Consider the following 16541-nt stretch of genomic DNA (forward strand, 5'->3'; position numbering starts at 1 on the left):
TTCGGTTGTTAACCGAAAGGTTGGTGGTTCGAGACCACCCGGGATCGTTGTTTTGAAGTCCTAGAAGTAAAGTAAAAAGGAAACATTTTTCCACAATACTTGACGATCGTTCTTTGCCTAAGCTTCCGTGGCGCAATGGTTAGCGCGTTCGGCTGTTAAACGAAAGGTTGTTAGTTCGAGCCCACCCGGGAGCGATGTCTTGAAGTCTTAGAAGTAACGTTAAAAGGAAATATTTTTCCACAATACTTGACGATCATTCTTTGCCTTAGCTTCCGTGGCGCAATGGTTAGCGCGTTCGGCTGTTAACCGAAAGGTTGGTGGTTCGAGCCCGCCCGGGATCGTTGTTTTGAAGTCTTAGAAGTAACGTAAAAAGGAAATATTTTTCCACAATACTTGACGATCGTTCTTTGCCTAAGCTTCCGTGGCGGAATGGGATAGCGCATTCCTTTGTTAAGCGAAAGGTTGGTGGTTCTAGCCCACCCGGGGTCGTTGTTTTGAAGTCTTAGAAGTAAAGTAAAAAGGAAATATTTTTCCACAATACTTGACGATCGGTCTTTGCCTAAGCTTCCGTGGCGCAATGGTTAGCGCGTTCGGCTGTAAACCGAAAGGTTGGTGGTTCGAGCCCACCCGGGAGCGTTGTTTTGAACTCTTAAAAGTAACGTAAAAAGGAAATATTTTTCCACAATACTTGACGATCATTCTACGCCTAAGCTTCCGTGGCGCAATTGTTAGCGCGTTCGGCTGTTAACCGAAAGGTTGATGGTTCGATCCCACCCGGGAGCGTTGCTTTGAAGGCTTAGAAATAACGTTAAAAGAAAATATTTTTCCACAATACTTGACGATCATTCTTTTCCTAAGCTTCCGTGGCACAATGGTTAGCGCGTTCGGCTGTTAAACGAAAGGTTGTTAGTTCGAGCCCACCCGGGAGCGATGTCTTGAAGTCTTAGAAGTAACGTTAAAAGGAAATATTTTTCCACAATACTTGACGATCATTCCACGCTTAAGCTTCCTTGGCGCAATGGTTAGCGCATTCGGCTGTTAACCGAAAGGTTGGTGGTTCGAGAACACCCGGGAGCGTTGTTTTGAAGTCTTAGAAGTACAGTAAAAAGCAAATATTTTCAACAATACTTGAAGATCACTTCACGCCTAAGCTTCCGTGGCGCAAGGGATAGCACATTTGGCTGTTAACCGAAAGGTTGGTGGTTCGAGCCCACCCGGGAGCGTTGTTTTGAAGTCTTAGAAGTAACGTAAAAAGGAAATATTTTTCCACAATACTTGACGATCATTCTTTGTCTAAGCTTCCGTGGCGCAAGGGATAGCACATTCGGCTGTTAAGCGAAAGGTTGGTGTTTCGAGCCCACCCGGGAGCGTTGTTTTGAAGTCTTAGAAGTATCGTAAAAAGGAAATGTTTTTCCACAGTACTTGACGATCATTCTTTTCCTAAACTTCCGTGGCACAATGGTTAGCGCGTTCGGCTGTTAAACGAAAGGTTTTTAGTTCGAGCCCACCCGGGAGCGATGTCTTGAAGTCTTAGAAGTAACGTAAAAAGGAAACATTTTTCCACAATACTCGACGATCGTTCTATGCCTAAGCTTCCGTGGCGCAATGGTTAGCGCGTTCGGTTGTTAACCGAAAGGTTGGTGGTTCGAGACCACCCGGGATCGTTGTTTTGAAGTCCTAGAAGTAAAGTAAAAAGGAAACATTTTTCAACAATACTTGACGATCATTCTTTACCCTAGCTTCCGTGGCGCGATGGTTAGCACGATCTTCTGTTAATCGAAAGGGTGGTGGTTCGAGCCCACCCGGGATCGTTGTTTTGAAGTCTTAGAAGTACAGTAAAAAGCAAACATTTTTCCACAATACTTGAAGATCACTTCACGCCTAAGCTTCCGTGGCGCAAGGGATAACACATTCGGCTGTTAAGCGAAAGGTTGGTGGTGCGAGCCCACCCGGGAGCGTTGTTTTGAAGTCTTAGAAGTATCGTAAAAAGGAAATGTTTTTCCACAATACTTGTTGATCATTGTTTTCCTAAGCTTCCGTGGTGCAATGGTTAGCGCGTTCGGCTGTTAACCGAAAGGTTGGTGGTTCGAGCCCACCCGGGAGCGTTGTTTTGAAGTCTTAGAAGTAACGTAAAAAGGAAATATATTTTTCCACTATACTTGACGATCGTTCTTTGCCTAACCTTCCGTGGCGGAATGGGACAGCGCATTCCTTTGTTAAGCGAAAGGTTGGTGGTTCGAGCCCACCCGGGAGCGTTGTTTTGAAGTCTTAGAAGTAACTTAAAAAGGAAATATTTTTCCACAATACTTGACGATCATTCTACGCCTAAGCTCCCGTGGCGCAATTGTTAGCGCGTTCGGCAGTTAACCGAAAGGTTGATGGTTCGAGCCCACCCGGGAGCGTTGCTTTGAAGTGTAAGAAGTAACGTAAAAAAGGAAATATTTTTCCACAATACTTGACGATCATGCTTTGTCTAAGTTTCCGTGGCGCAAGGGATAGCGCATTCGGCTTTTAACCGAAAGGTTGTTAGTTCTAGCCCACCCAGGAGCTTTGTTTTGAAATCTTAGAAGTAACGTAAAAAGGAAATATTTTTCCACAATACTTGACGATCATTCTTTGTCTGAGCTTCTGTGGCGCAAGGGATAGCGCGTTCGGCTGTTAAACGAAAGGTTTTTAGTTCGAGCCCACCCGGGAGCGATGTCTTGAAGTCTTAGAAGTAACGTAAAAAGGAAATATTTTTCCACAATACTTGACGATCATTCTTTACCCTAGCTTCCGTGGCGCGATGGTTAGCGCGATCTTCTGTTAATCGAAAGGGTGGTGGTTCGAGCCCACCCGGGATCGTTGTTTTGAAGTCTTAGAAGTACAGTAAAAAGCAAACATTTTTCCACAATACTTGAAGATCACTTCACGCCTAAGCTTCCGTGGCGCAAGGGATAACACATTCGGCTGTTAAGCGAAAGGTTGGTGGTGCGAGCCCACCCGGGAGCGATGTCTTGAAGTCTTAGAAGTAACGTAAAAAGGAAACATTTTTCCACAATACTCGACGATCGTTCTATGCCTAAGCTTCCGTGGCGCAATGGTTAGCGCGTTCGGTTGTTAACCGAAAGGTTGGTGGTTCGAGACCACCCGGGATCGTTGTTTTGAAGTCTTAGAAGTAAAGTAAAAAGGAAACATTTTTCCACAATACTTGACGATCGTTCTATGCCTAAGCTTCCGTGGCGCAATGGTTAGCGCGTTCGGCTGTTAACCGAAAGGTTGGTGGTTCGAGAACACCCGGGAGGGTTGTTTTGAAGTCTTAGAAGTAACGTAAAAAGGAAATATTTTTCCACAATACTTGACGATCATTCATTACCCTAGCTTCCGTGGCGCGATGGTTAGCGCGATCTTTTGTTAATCGAAAGGGTGGTGGTTCGAGCCCACCCGGGATCGTTGTTTTGAAGTCTTAGAAGTACAGTAAAAAGCAAATATTTTCCACAATACTTGAAGATCACTTCACGCCTAAGCTTCCGTGGCGCAAGGGATAGCACATTCGGCTGTTAAGCGAAAGGTTGGTGGTGCGAGCCCACCCGGGAGCGTTGTTTTGAAGTCTTAGAAGTATCGTAAAAAGGAAATGTTTTTCCACAATACTTGTTGATCATTGTTTTCCTAAGCTTCCGTGGTGCAATGGTTAGCGCGTTCGGCTGTTAACCGAAAGGTTGGTGGTTCGTGCCCACCCGGGAGCGTTGTTTTGAAGTCTTAGAAGTAACGTAAAAAGGAAATATTTTTCCACAATACTTGACGATCGTTCTTTGCCTAACCTTCCGTGGCGGAATGGGACAGCGCATTCCTTTGTTAAGCGAAAGGTTGGTGGTTCGAGCCCACCCTGGAGCGTTGTTTTGAAGTCTTAGAAGTAACTTAAAAAGGAAATATTTTTCCACAATACTTGACGATCATTCTACGCCTAAGCTTCCGTGGCGCAATTGTTAGCGCGTTCGGCAGTTAACCGAAAGGTTGATGGTTCGAGCCCACCCGGGAGCGTTGCTTTGAAGTCTAAGAAGTAACGTAAAAAAGGAAATATTTTTCCACAATACTTGACGATCATGCTTTGTCTAAGTTTCCGTGGCGCAATTGTTAGCGCGTTCGGCTGTTAACCGAAAGGTTGTTAGTTCTAGCCCACCCGGGAGCGATGTCTTGAAGTCTTAGAAGTAACGTAAAAAGGAAACATTTTTCCACAATACTCGACGATCGTTCTATGCCTAAGCTTCCGTGGCGCAATGGTTAGCGCGTTCGGTTGTTAACCGAAAGGTTGGTGGTTCGAGACCACCCGGGATCGTTGTTTTGAAGTCCTAGAAGTAAAGTAAAAAGGAAACATTTTTCCACAATACTTGACGATCGTTCTTTGCCAAAGCTTCCGTGGCGCAATGGTTAGCGCGTTCGGCTGTTAACCGAAAGGTTGGTGGTTCGAGAACACCCGGGAGCGTTGTTTTGAAGTCTTAGAAGTAACGTAAAAATGAAATATTTTTCCACAATACTTGACGATCATTCTTTACCCTAGCTTCCGTGGCGCGATGGTTAGCGCGATCTTCTGTTAATCGAAAGGGTGGTGGTTCGAGCCCACCCAGGATCGTTGTTTTGAAGTCTTAGAAGTACAGTAAAAAGCAAACATTTTTCCACAATACTTGAAGATCACTTCACGCCTAAGCTTCCGTGGCGCAAGGGATAGCACATTCGGCTGTTAAGCGAAAGGTTGGTGGTGCGAGCCCACCCGGGAGCGTTGTTTTGAAGTCTTAGAAGTATCGTAAAAAGGAAATGTTTTTCCACAATACTTGTTGATCATTGTTTTCCTAAGCTTCCGTGGTGCAATGGTTAGCGCGTTCGGCTGTTAACCGAAAGGTTGGTGGTTCGAGCCCACCCGGGAGCGTTGTTTTGAAGTCTTAGAAGTAACGTAAAAAGGAAATATTTTTCCACAATACTTGACGATCGTTCTTTGCCTAACCTTCCGTGGCGGAATGGGACAGCGCATTCTTTTGTTAAGCGAAAGGTTGGTGGTTCGAGCCCACCCGGGAGCGTTGTTTTGAAGTCTTAGAAGTAACTTAAAAAGGAAATATTTTTCCACAATACTTGACGATCATTCTACGCCTAAGCTTCCGTGGCGCAATTGTTAGCGCGTTCGGCAGTTAACCGAAAGGTTGATGGTTCGAGCCCACCCGGGAGCGTTGCTTTGAAGTCTAAGAAGTAACGTAAAAAAGGAAATATTTTTCCACAATACTTGACGATCATGCTTTGTCTAAGTTTCCGTGGCGCAAGAGATAGCGCATTCGGCTTTTAACCGAAAGGTTGTTAGTTCTAGCCCACCCAGGAGCTTTGTTTTGAAATCTTAGTAAAAAGGAAATATTTTTCCACAATACTTGACGATCATTCTTTGTCTGAGCTTCCGTGGCGCAATGGTTAGCGTGTTCGGTTGTTAACCGAAAGGTCTGTGGTTCGAGCCCACCCGGGAGCGTTGTTTTGAAGTCTTAGAAGTAACGTAAAAAGGAAATATTTTTACATAATACTTGACGATCATTCTTTGTCTAAGCTTCCGTGGCGCAAGGGATAGCACATTCGGCTGGTAAGCGAAAGGCTGGTGGTGCGAGCCCACCCGGGATTGTTGTTTTGAAGTCTTAGAAGTAACGTAAAAAGGAAATATTTTTCCACAATACTTGACGATCATTTCACGCCTAAGCTTCCGTGGCGCAATGGTTAGCGCGTTCGGCTGTTAACCGAAAGGTTGGTGGTTCGAGAACACCCGGGAGCGTTGTTTTGAAGTCTTAGAAGTAACGTAAAAATGAAATATTTTTCCACAATACTTGACGATCATTCTTTACCCTAGCTTCCGTGGCGCGATGGTTAGCGCGATCTTCTGTTAATCGAAAGGGTGGTGGTTCGAGCCCACCCAGGATCGTTGTTTTGAAGTCTTAGAAGTACAGTAAAAAGCAAACATTTTTCCACAATACTTGAAGATCACTTCACGCCTAAGCTTCCGTGGCGCAAGGGATAGCACATTCGGCTGTTAAGCGAAAGGTTGGTGGTGCGAGCCCACCCGGGAGCGTTGTTTTGAAGTCTTAGAAGTATCGTAAAAAGGAAATGTTTTTCCACAATACTTGTTGATCATTGTTTTCCTAAGCTTCCGTGGTGCAATGGTTAGCGCGTTCGGCTGTTAACCGAAAGGTTGGTGGTTCGAGCCCACCCGGGAGCGTTGTTTTGAAGTCTTAGAAGTAACGTAAAAAGGAAATATTTTTCCACAATACTTGACGATCGTTCTTTGCCTAACCTTCCGTGGCGGAATGGGACAGCGCATTCCTTTGTTAAGCGAAAGGTTGGTGGTTCGAGCCCACCCGGGAGCGTTGTTTTGAAGTCTTAGAAGTAACTTAAAAAGGAAATATTTTTCCACAATACTTGACGATCATTCTACGCCTAAGCTTCCGTGGCGCAATTGTTAGCGCGTTCGGCAGTTAACCGAAAGGTTGATGGTTCGAGCCCACCCGGGAGCCTTGCTTTGAAGTCTAAGAAGTAACGTAAAAAAGGAAATATTTTTCCACAATACTTGACGATCATGCTTTGTCTAAGTTTCCGTGGCGCAATTGTTAGCGCGTTCGGCTGTTAACCGAAAGGTTGTTAGTTCTAGCCCACCCAGGAGCTTTGTTTTGAAATCTTACAAGTAACGTAAAAAGGAAATATTTTTCCACAATACTTGACGATCATTCTTTGTCTGAGCTTCTGTGGCGCAAGGGATAGCACATTCGGCTGGTAAGCGAAAGGTTGGTGGTTCGAGACCACCTAGGAGCTTTGTTTTGAAGTCTTAGAAGTAACGTAAAAAGGAAATATTTTTTCAAAATGCTTGACGATTATTCTTTGCCTTAGCTTCCGTGGCGCAATGGTTAGCGTGTTCGGTTGTTAACCGAAAGGTCTGTGGTTCGAGCCCACCCGGGAGCGTTGTTTTGAAGTCTTAGAAGTAACGTAAAAAGGAAATATTTTTACATAATACTTGACGATCATTCTTTGTCTAAGCTTCCGTGGCGCAAGGGATAGCACATTCGGCTGGTAAGCGAAAGGCTGGTGGTGCGAGCCCACGCGGGATTGTTGTTTTGAAGTCTTAGAAGTAACGTAAAAAGGAAATATTTTTCCACAATACTTGACGATCATTTCACGCCTAAGCTTCCGTGGCGCAATGGTTAGCGCGTTCGGCTGATAACCGAAAGGTTGGTGGTTCGAGCCCACCCGGGAGCGTTGTTTTGAAGTCTTAGAAGTAACGTAAAAAGGAAATATTTTTCCACAATACTTGACGATCATTATACGCCTAAGCTTCCGTGGCGCAATGGTTAGCGCGTTCGGCTTTAAACCGAAAGGTTGGTGGTTCGAGCCCACCCGGGAGCGTTGTTTTGAAGTCTTAGAAGTAACGTAAAAAAGGAAATATTTTACCACAATACTTGAAGATCGTTCTTTGCCTAAGCTTCCGTGGCGCAATGGTTAGCGCGTTCGGCTGTTAACCGAAAGGTTGATGGTTCGAGACCACCCAGGAGCTTTGTTTTGAAGTCTTAGAAGTATCGTAAAAAGGAAATATTTTTCCACAATACTTGAAGATCATTCTTTGGCGTAGCTTCCGTGGCGCAATGGTTAGCGCGTTCGGCTGTTAACCGAAAGGTTGCTGGTTCGAGACCACCCAGGAGCTCTGTTTTGAAGTCTTAGAAGTATCGTAAAAAGGAAATATTTTTTCACAATACTTGACGATCATTCTTTGCCTTAGCTTCGGTGGCGCAATGGTTAGCGCGTTCGGCTGTTAACCGAAAGGTTGGTGGTTCGAGCCCACCCGGGAGCGTTGTTTTGTAGTCTAAGAAGTAACGTAAGAAGGAAATATTTTTTCACAATACTTGACGATCATTTTACGCCTAAGCTTCCGTGGCGCAATGGTTAGCGCGTTCGGCTTTAAACCGAAAGGTTGGTGGTTCGAGCCCACCCGGGAGCGTTGTTTTGAAGTCTTAGAAGTAACGTAAAAAGGAAATATTTTACCACAATACTTGACGATTATTCTTTGCCAAAAAATCCGTAGCGCAATGGTTAGCGCGTTCGGTTGTTAACCGAAAGGTCTGTGGTTCGAGCCCACCCGGGAGCGTTGTTTTGAAGTCTTAGAAGTAACGTAAAAAGGAAATATTTTTTCAAAATGCTTGACGATTATTCTTTGCCTTAGCTTCCGTGGCGCAATGCTTAGCGTGTTCGGTTGTTAACCGAAAGGTCTGTGGTTCGAGCCCACCCGGGAGCGTTGTTTTGAAGTCTTAGAAGTATCGTAAAAAGGAAATATTTTACCACAATACTTGACGATTATTCTTTGCCAAAAAATCCGTAGCGCAATGGTTAGCGCGTTCGGTTGTTAACCGAAAGGTCTGTGGTTCGAGCCCACCCGGGAGCGTTGTTTTGAAGTCTTAGAAGTAGCGTAAAAAGGAAATATTTTTACATAATACTTGACGATCATTCTTTGTCTAAGCTTCCGTGGCGCAAGGGATAGCACATTCGGCTGGTAAGCGAAAGGCTGGTGGTGCGAGCCCACCCGGGATTGTTGTTTTGAAGTCTTAGAAGTAACGTAAAAAGGAAATATTTTTCCACAATACTTGACGATCATTTCACGCCTAAGCTTCCGTGGCGCAATGGTTAGCGCGTTCGGCTGTTAACCGAAAGGTTGGTGGTTCGAGAACACCCGGGAGCGTTGTTTTGAAGTCTTAGAAGTAACGTAAAAATGAAATATTTTTCCACAATACTTGACGATCATTCTTTACCCTAGCTTCCGTGGCGCGATGGTTAGCGCGATCTTCTGTTAATCGCAAGGGTGGTGGTTCGAGCCCACCCAGGATCGTTGTTTTGAAGTCTTAGAAGTACAGTAAAAAGCAAACATTTTTCCACAATACTTGAAGATCACTTCACGCCTAAGCTTCCGTGGCGCAAGGGATAGCACATTCGGCTGTTAAGCGAAAGGTTGGTGGTGCGAGCCCACCCGGGAGCGTTGTTTTGAAGTCTTAGAAGTATCGTAAAAAGGAAATGTTTTTCCACAATACTTGTTGATCATTGTTTTCCTAAGCTTCCGTGGTGCAATGGTTAGCGCGTTCGGCTGTTAACCGAAAGGTTGGTGGTTCGAGCCCACCCGGGAGCGTTGTTTTGAAGTCTTAGAAGTAACGTAAAAAGGAAATATTTTTCCACAATACTTGACGATCGTTCTTTGCCTAACCTTCCGTGGCGGAATGGGACAGCGCATTCCTTTGTTAAGCGAAAGGTTGGTGGTTCGAGCCCACCCGGGAGCGTTGTTTTGAAGTCTTAGAAGTAACTTAAAAAGGAAATATTTTTCCACAATACTTGACGATCATTCTACGCCTAAGCTTCCGTGGCGCAATTGTTAGCGCGTTCGGCAGTTAACCGAAAGGTTGATGGTTCGAGCCCACCCGGGAGCGTTGCTTTGAAGTCTAAGAAGTAACGTAAAAAAGGAAATATTTTTCCACAATACTTGACGATCATGCTTTGTCTAAGTTTCCGTGGCGCAATTGTTAGCGCGTTCGGCTGTTAACCGAAAGGTTGTTAGTTCTAGCCGACCCAGGAGCTTTGTTTTGAAATCTTACAAGTAACGTAAAAAGGAAATATTTTTCCACAATACTTGACGATCATTCTTTGTCTGAGCTTCTGTGGCGCAAGGGATAGCACATTCGGCTGGTAAGCGAAAGGTTGGTGGTTCGAGACCACCTAGGAGCTTTGTTTTGAAGTCTTAGAAGTAACGTAAAAAGGAAATATTTTTTCAAAATGCTTGACGATTATTCTTTGCCTTAGCTTCCGTGGCGCAATGGTTAGCGTGTTCGGTTGTTAACCGAAAGGTCTGTGGTTCGAGCCCACCCGGGAGCGTTGTTTTGAAGTCTTAGAAGTAACGTAAAAATGAAATATTTTTCCACAATACTTGACGATCATTCTTTACCCTAGCTTCCGTGGCGCGATGGTTAGCGCGATCTTCTGTTAATCGAAAGGGTGGTGGTTCGAGCCCACCCAGGATCGTTGTTTTGAAGTCTTAGAAGTACAGTAAAAAGCAAACATTTTTCCACAATACTTGAAGATCACTTCACGCCTAAGCTTCCGTGGCGCAAGGGATAGCACATTCGGCTGTTAAGCGAAAGGTTGGTGGTGCGAGCCCACCCGGGAGCGTTGTTTTGAAGTCTTAGAAGTAACGTAAAAAAGGAAATATTTTACCACAATACTTGACGATTATTCTTTGCCAAAAATTCCGTAGCGCAATGGTTAGCGCGTTCGGTTGTTAACCGAAAGGTCTGTGGTTCGAGCCCACCCGGGAGCGTTGTTTTGAAGTCTTAGAAGTAACGTAAAAAGGAAATATTTTTCCACAATACTTGACGATCATTATACGCCTAAGCTTCCGTGGCGCAATGGTTAGCGCGTTCGGCTTTAAACCGAAAGGTTGGTGGTTCGAGCCCACCCGGGAGCGTTGTTTTGAAGTCTTAGAAGTAACGTAAAAAAGGAAATATTTTACCACAATACTTGAAGATCGTCCTTTGCCTAAGCTTCCGTGGCGCAATGGTTAGCGCGTTCGGCTGTTAACCGAAAGGTTGATGGTTCGAGACCACCCAGGAGCTTTGTTTTGAAGTCTTCGAAGTATCGTAAAAAGGAAATATTTTTCCACAATACTTGAAGATCATTCTATGGCGTAGCTTCCGTGGCGCAATGGTTAGCGCGTTCGGCTGTTAACCGAAAGGTTGCTGGTTCGAGCCCACCCGGGAGCGTTGTTTTGAAGTCTTAGAAGTAACGTAAAAAAGGAAATATTTTACCACAATACTTGACGATTATTCTTTGCCAAAAAATCCGTAGCGCAATGGTTAGCGCGTTCGGTTGTTAACCGAAAGGTCTGTGGTTCGAGCTCACCCGGGAGCGTTGTTTTGAAGTCTTAGAAGTAACGTAAAAAGGAAATATTTTTCCACAATACTTGACGATCATTCTTTGTCTAAGCTTCCGTGGCGCAAGGGATAGCACATTCGGCTGTTAACCGAAAGGTTGGTGATTCGAGATAACCCGGAAGAGTTGTTTTGAAGTCTTAGAAGTAACGTAAAAAGCAAATATTTTTCCACAATACTTGAAGATCACTTTACGCCTAATCTTCCGTGGCGCAATGGTTAGCGCGTTCGGCTGATAACCGAAAGGTTGGTGGTTCGAGCCCACCCGGGAGCGTTGTTTTGAAGTCTTAGAAGTAACGTAAAAAGGAAATATGTTTCCACAATACTTGACGATCATTATAAGCCTAAGCTTCCGTGGCGCAATGGTTAGCGCGTTCGGCTTAAAACCGAAAGGTTGGTGGTTCGAGCCCACCCGGGAGCGTTGTTTTGAAGTCTTAGAAGTAAGGTAAAAAAGGAAATATTTTACCACAATACTTGAAGATCGGTCTTTGCCTAAGCTTCCGTGGCGCAATGGTTAGCGCGTTCGGCTGTTAACCGAAAGGTTGCTGGTTCGAGACCACCCAGGAGCTTTGTTTTGAAGTCTTAGAAGTATCGTAAAAAGGAAATATTTTTCCACAATACTTGAAGATCATTCTTTGGCTTAGCTTCCGTGGCGCAATGGTTAGCGCGTTCGGCTGTTAACCGAAAGGTTGCTGGTTCGAGACCACCCAGGAGCTCTGTTTTGAAGTCTTAGAAGTATCGTAAAAAGGAAATATTTTTCCACAATACTTGACGATCATTCTTTGCCTTAGCTTCGGTGGCGCAATGGTTAGCGCGTTCGGCTGTTAACCGAAAGGTTGGTGGTTCGAGCCCACCCGGGATTGTTGTTTTGAAGTCTTAGAAGTAACGTAAAAAGGAAATATTTTTCCACAATACTTGACGATCATTTCACGCCTAAGCTTCCGTGGCGCAATGGTTAGCGCGTTCGGCTGATAACCGAAAGGTTGGTGGTTCGAGCCCACCCGGGAGCGTTGTTTTGAAGTCTTAGAAGTAACGTAAAAAGGAAATGTTTTTCCACAATACTTGACGATCATTATACGCTTAAGCTTCCGTGGCGCAATGGTTAGCGCATTCGGCTTTAAACCGAAAGGTTGGTGGTTCGAGCCCACCCGGGAGCGTTGTTTTGAAGTCTTAGAAGTAACGTAAAAAAGGAAATATTTTACCACAATACTTGACGATCATTCTTTGCCTAAGCTTCCGTGGCGCAATGGTTCGCGCGTTCGGCTGTTAACCGAAAGGTTGGTGGTTCGAGCCCACCCGTGATCGTTGTTTTGAAGTCTTAGAAGTAACGTAAAAAGGAAACATTTTTCCACAATACTTGACGATCGTTCTTTGCCTAAGCTTCCGTGGCGCAATGGTTAGCGCGTTCGGCTGTTAACCGAAAGGTTGCTGGTTCGAGACCACCCAGGAGCTTTGTTTTGAAGTCTTAGAAGTATCGTAAAAAGGAAATATTTTTCCACAATACTTGACGATCATTCTTTGCCTTAGCTTCCGTGGCGCAATGGTTAGCGCGTTCGGCTGATAACCGAAAGGTTGGTGGTTCGAGCCCACCCGGGAGCGTTGTTTTGTAGTCTAAGAAGTAACGTAAGAAGGAAATATTTTTTCACAATACTTGACGATCATTCTACGCCTAAGCTTCCGTGGCGCAATGGTTAGCGCGTTCGGCTTTAAACCGAAAGGTTGGTGGTTCGAGGCCACCCGGGATTGTTGTTTTGAAGTCTTAGAAGTAACGTAAAAAGGAAATATTTTTCCACAATACTTGACGATCATTCTTTTCCTAAGCTTCCGTGGCACAATGGTTAGCGCGTTCGGCTGTTAAACGAAAGGTTGTTAGTTCGAGCCCACCCGGGAGCGATGTCTTGAAGTCTTAGAAGTAACGTTAAAAGGAAATATTTTTCCACAATACTTGTAGATCATTCTACGCTTAAGCTTCCGTGGCGCAATGGTTAGCGCTTTCGGCTGTTAACCGAAAGGATGGTGGTTCGAGCCCACCCGGGAGCGTTGTTTTGAAGTCTTAGAAGTACAGTAAAAAGCAAATATTTTTCCACAATACTTGAAGATCACTTCAGGTCTAAGCTTCCGTGGCGCAAGGGATAGCACATTCGGCTGTTAAGCGAAAGGTTGGTGGTGCGAGCCCACCCGGGAGCGTTGTTTTGAAGTCTTAGAAGTATCGTAAAAAGGAAATGTTTTTCCACAATACTTGTTGATCATTGTTTTCTTAAGCTTCCGTGGCGCAATGGTCAGCGCGTTCGGCTGTTAACCGAAAGGTTGGTGGTTCGAGCCCACCCGGGAGCGTAGTTTTGAAGTCTTAGAAGTAACGTAAAAAGGAAACATTTTTCCACAATACTTGACGATCGTTCTTTGCCTAAGCTTCCGTGGCGCAATGGTTAGCGCGTTCGGCTGTTAACCGAAAGGTTGGTGGTTCGAGACCACCCAGGAGCTTTGTTTTGATGTCTTAGAAGTAACGTAAAATGGAAACATTTTTCCAAAATACTTGACGATCGTTCTTTGCCTAAGCTTCCGTGGCGCAATGGTTAGCGCGTTCGGCTGTTAAGCGAAAGGTTGGTGGTTCGAGCACACCCGGGAGCGTTGTTTTGAAGTCTTAGAAGTAACGTAAAAAGGAAACATTTTTCCACAATACTTGACGATCGTTCTTTGCCTAAGCTTCCGTGGCGGAATGGTTAGAGCGTTGGGCTGTTAAGCGAAAGATTGGTGGTGCGAGTCCACCCGGGAGCGTTGTTTTGAAGTCTTAGAAGTATCGTAAAAAGGAAATATTTTTTCACAATGCTTGACGATCATTCTCCGCCTAAGCTTCCGTGGCGCAATGGTTAGCGCGTTCGGCTGTTAACCGAAAGGTTGGTGGTTCGAGCCCACCCGGGAGCGTTGTTTTGAAGTCTTAGAAGTAACGTAAAAAGGAAATATTTTTCCACAATACTTGTTGATCATTGTTTTCTTAAGCTTCCGTGGCGCAATGGTCAGCGCGTTCGGCTGTTAACCGAAAGGTTGGTGGTTCGAGCCCACCCGGAGCGTTGTTTTGAAGTTTTAGAAGTAACGTAAAAAGGAAACATTTTTCCTCAATACTTGACGATCTTTCTTTGCCTAAGCTTCCGTGGCGCAATGGTTAGCGCGTTCGGCTGTTAACCGAAAGGTTGGTGGTTCGAGACCATCCAGGGGCTTTGTTTTGATGTCTTAGAAGTAACGTAAAATGGAAACATTTTTCCACAATACTTGTCGATCGTTCTTTGCCAAAGCTTTCGTGGCGCAATGGTTAGCGCGTTCGGCTGTTAAGCGAAAGGTTGGTGGTTCGAGCCCACCCGGGAGCGTTGTTTTGAAGTCTTAAGGCTCGTTTACATGTGAGCGAGAAAAAGCTTAAAGCGGAGAGTAGAAGTTGAAAGTCGAATCTTTTTCTCGCGCCTAAAAAAAATCGCGTCTGCCAAAAGCTTTTGTTCCCGCTGCTCCACCCGCTTCTTCGTTTACATACGAGCTGGGCGGTAGCATGAGCCTAGATTGCAGAGTTGTCTTTCAGTCGAAAGTAAACAACTAAAATGGCGTCGACTGTCGTTAGTTTACTTCTGCTTAAAAAGAAACTATTCCTTTTGAAAAACATTCGACATTTATAACAAAAAAGAACAGAAAATTATAACGGAACGTCGTTGTTGGGTACATCCTATATGGAGAAATAGAAACAAAGATGGCTATTTTCGCCTTTTGGAACGTTACTTGATATAATTTGTCAAGGTGCGTATATTTTCTCTACTTGCGCTTGAGAATAATTTGAATTTAATTGTCGAGCTTGAAAGGATGAGGCAATGTGATTACACGTATTTCAAAAATTTTATCTTGTTCTTTTAAAGACATTCTCAATGGTGGTGCCTAGGCCTATTTCGCGAGATAAACAAACGCAAAAATATCAAACGATATTCGGTCCTTGGATATTATTGGCTTGGAAAATCACGTGACTCTTTGCGAGAAGCAAACACGATCTGAAGATTCTACGCGGCAGATCGGAGCTTATTCGGAACACCCGCTTCATCTATGAGCAACAAGCGCGACTTGAAAAGTTCTCGCTTGTTTGTAAACGGTACGCCTAGGGAACTCAAACCCCAATACGCCTCATCTCTCAGCTTTACGCTTCGACTTCTTCCATTTCTCGCGCACATGTAAACGAGCCTTTAGAAGTAACGTAAAAAGGAAACATTTTTCCACAATACTTGACGATCGTTCTTTGCCTAAGCTTCCGTGGCGCAATGGTTAGCGCGTTGGGCTGTTAAGCGAAAGATTGGTGGTGCGAGCCCACCCGGGAGCGTTGTTTTGAAGTCTTAGAAGTAACGAAAAAAGGAAATATTTTTCCAAAATACTTGACGATCGTTCTTTGCCTAAGCTTCCGTGGCGGAATGGGATAGCGCATTCCTTTGTTAAGCGAAAGGTTGGTGGTTCGAGCCCACCCGGAGCGTTGTTTTGAACGTATAAAGGAAACATTTTTCCATGATACTTGACGATCATACTTTTCCTTAGCTTTCGTGGCACAATGGTTAGCGCGTTCGGCTGTTAAACGAAAGGTTGTTAGTTCGAGCGCACCCGGGAGCGATGTCTTGAAGTCTTAGAAGTAACGTTAAAAGGAAATATTTTTCCACAATACTTGTAGATCATTCTACGCTTAAGCTTCCGTGCGCAATGGTTAGCGCGTTCGGCTGTTAACCGAAAGGTTGGTGGTTCGAGCCCACCCGGGAGCGTTGTTTTGAAGTCTTAGAAGTACAGTAAAAAGCAAATGTTTTTCCACAATACTTAACGATCATTCTACGCTCAAGCCCACCCGGGAGCGTTGTTTTGAAGTCTTAGAAGTATCGTAAAAAGGAAATATTTTTTCACAATGCTTGACGATCATTCTCAGCCTAAGCTTCCGTGGCGCAATGGTTAGCGCGTTCCGCTGTTAACCGAAAGGTTGGTGGTTCGAGCCCACCCGGGAGCGTTGTTTTGAAGTCTTAGAAGTAACGTAAAAGGAAATATTTTTCCACAATACTTGACGATCGTTCTTTGCCTAAGCTTCCGTGGCACAATGGTTAGCGCGTTCGGCTGTTAAACGAAAGGTTGTTAGTTCGAGCCCACCCGGGAGCGGTGTCTTGAAGTCTTAGAAGTAACGGTAAAAGGAAATATTTTTCCACAATACTTGACGATCATTCTACGCATAAGCTTCCGTGGCGCAATGATTAGCGCGTTCGGCTGTTAACCGAAAGATTGGTGGTTCGAGCACACCCGGGAGCGTTGTTTTGAAGTCTTAGAAGTAACGTAAAAAGGAAATATTTTTCCTCAATACTTGACGATCATTCTTTACCCTAGCTTCCGTGGCGCAATGGTTAGCGCGTTCGGTTGTTAACCGAAAGGTTGGTGGTTCGAGACCACCCGGGATCGTTGTTTTGAAGTCTTAGAAGTAAAGTAAAAAGGAAACATTTTTCCACAATACTTGACGATCGTTCTTTGCCTAAGCTTCCGTGGCGCAATGGTTAGCGCGTTCGGCTGTTAACTGAAAGGTTGGTGGTTCGAGCCCACCCG

At 44.7% G+C, this 16541-nt stretch overlaps 6 non-coding genes across 6 annotated transcripts; all 6 read left to right on the top strand.

Moving 5' to 3' along the window:
• Window positions 1–563: 563 nt before the first annotated feature.
• Window positions 564–636, top strand: TRNAY-GUA (transfer RNA tyrosine (anticodon GUA)). Its single transcript has one exon. It is a non-coding gene; the product is annotated as a tRNA-Tyr (tRNA).
• Window positions 637–7178: 6542 nt separating this feature from the next.
• TRNAI-GAU (transfer RNA isoleucine (anticodon GAU)) lies at window positions 7179–7251 on the top strand. The gene has a single exon. It is a non-coding gene; the product is annotated as a tRNA-Ile (tRNA).
• Window positions 7252–11153: 3902 nt separating this feature from the next.
• Window positions 11154–11226, top strand: TRNAI-GAU (transfer RNA isoleucine (anticodon GAU)). The gene has a single exon. It is a non-coding gene; the product is annotated as a tRNA-Ile (tRNA).
• A 74-nt stretch (window positions 11227–11300) lies between these two features.
• On the top strand, window positions 11301–11373 carry TRNAL-UAA (transfer RNA leucine (anticodon UAA)). The gene has a single exon. It is a non-coding gene; the product is annotated as a tRNA-Leu (tRNA).
• Window positions 11374–11889: 516 nt separating this feature from the next.
• On the top strand, window positions 11890–11962 carry TRNAI-GAU (transfer RNA isoleucine (anticodon GAU)). Its single transcript has one exon. It is a non-coding gene; the product is annotated as a tRNA-Ile (tRNA).
• A 516-nt stretch (window positions 11963–12478) lies between these two features.
• Window positions 12479–12551, top strand: TRNAI-GAU (transfer RNA isoleucine (anticodon GAU)). Its single transcript has one exon. It is a non-coding gene; the product is annotated as a tRNA-Ile (tRNA).
• The last annotated feature ends 3990 nt before the right edge of the window (window positions 12552–16541 follow it).

Source organism: Phalangium opilio, unplaced genomic scaffold, assembly GCF_054372755.1.
Source record: "Phalangium opilio isolate 3A_F unplaced genomic scaffold, DU_Popi_V2 ptg000094l_1, whole genome shotgun sequence".
NCBI classification, from domain to species: Eukaryota; Metazoa; Arthropoda; class Arachnida; order Opiliones; family Phalangiidae; genus Phalangium; species Phalangium opilio.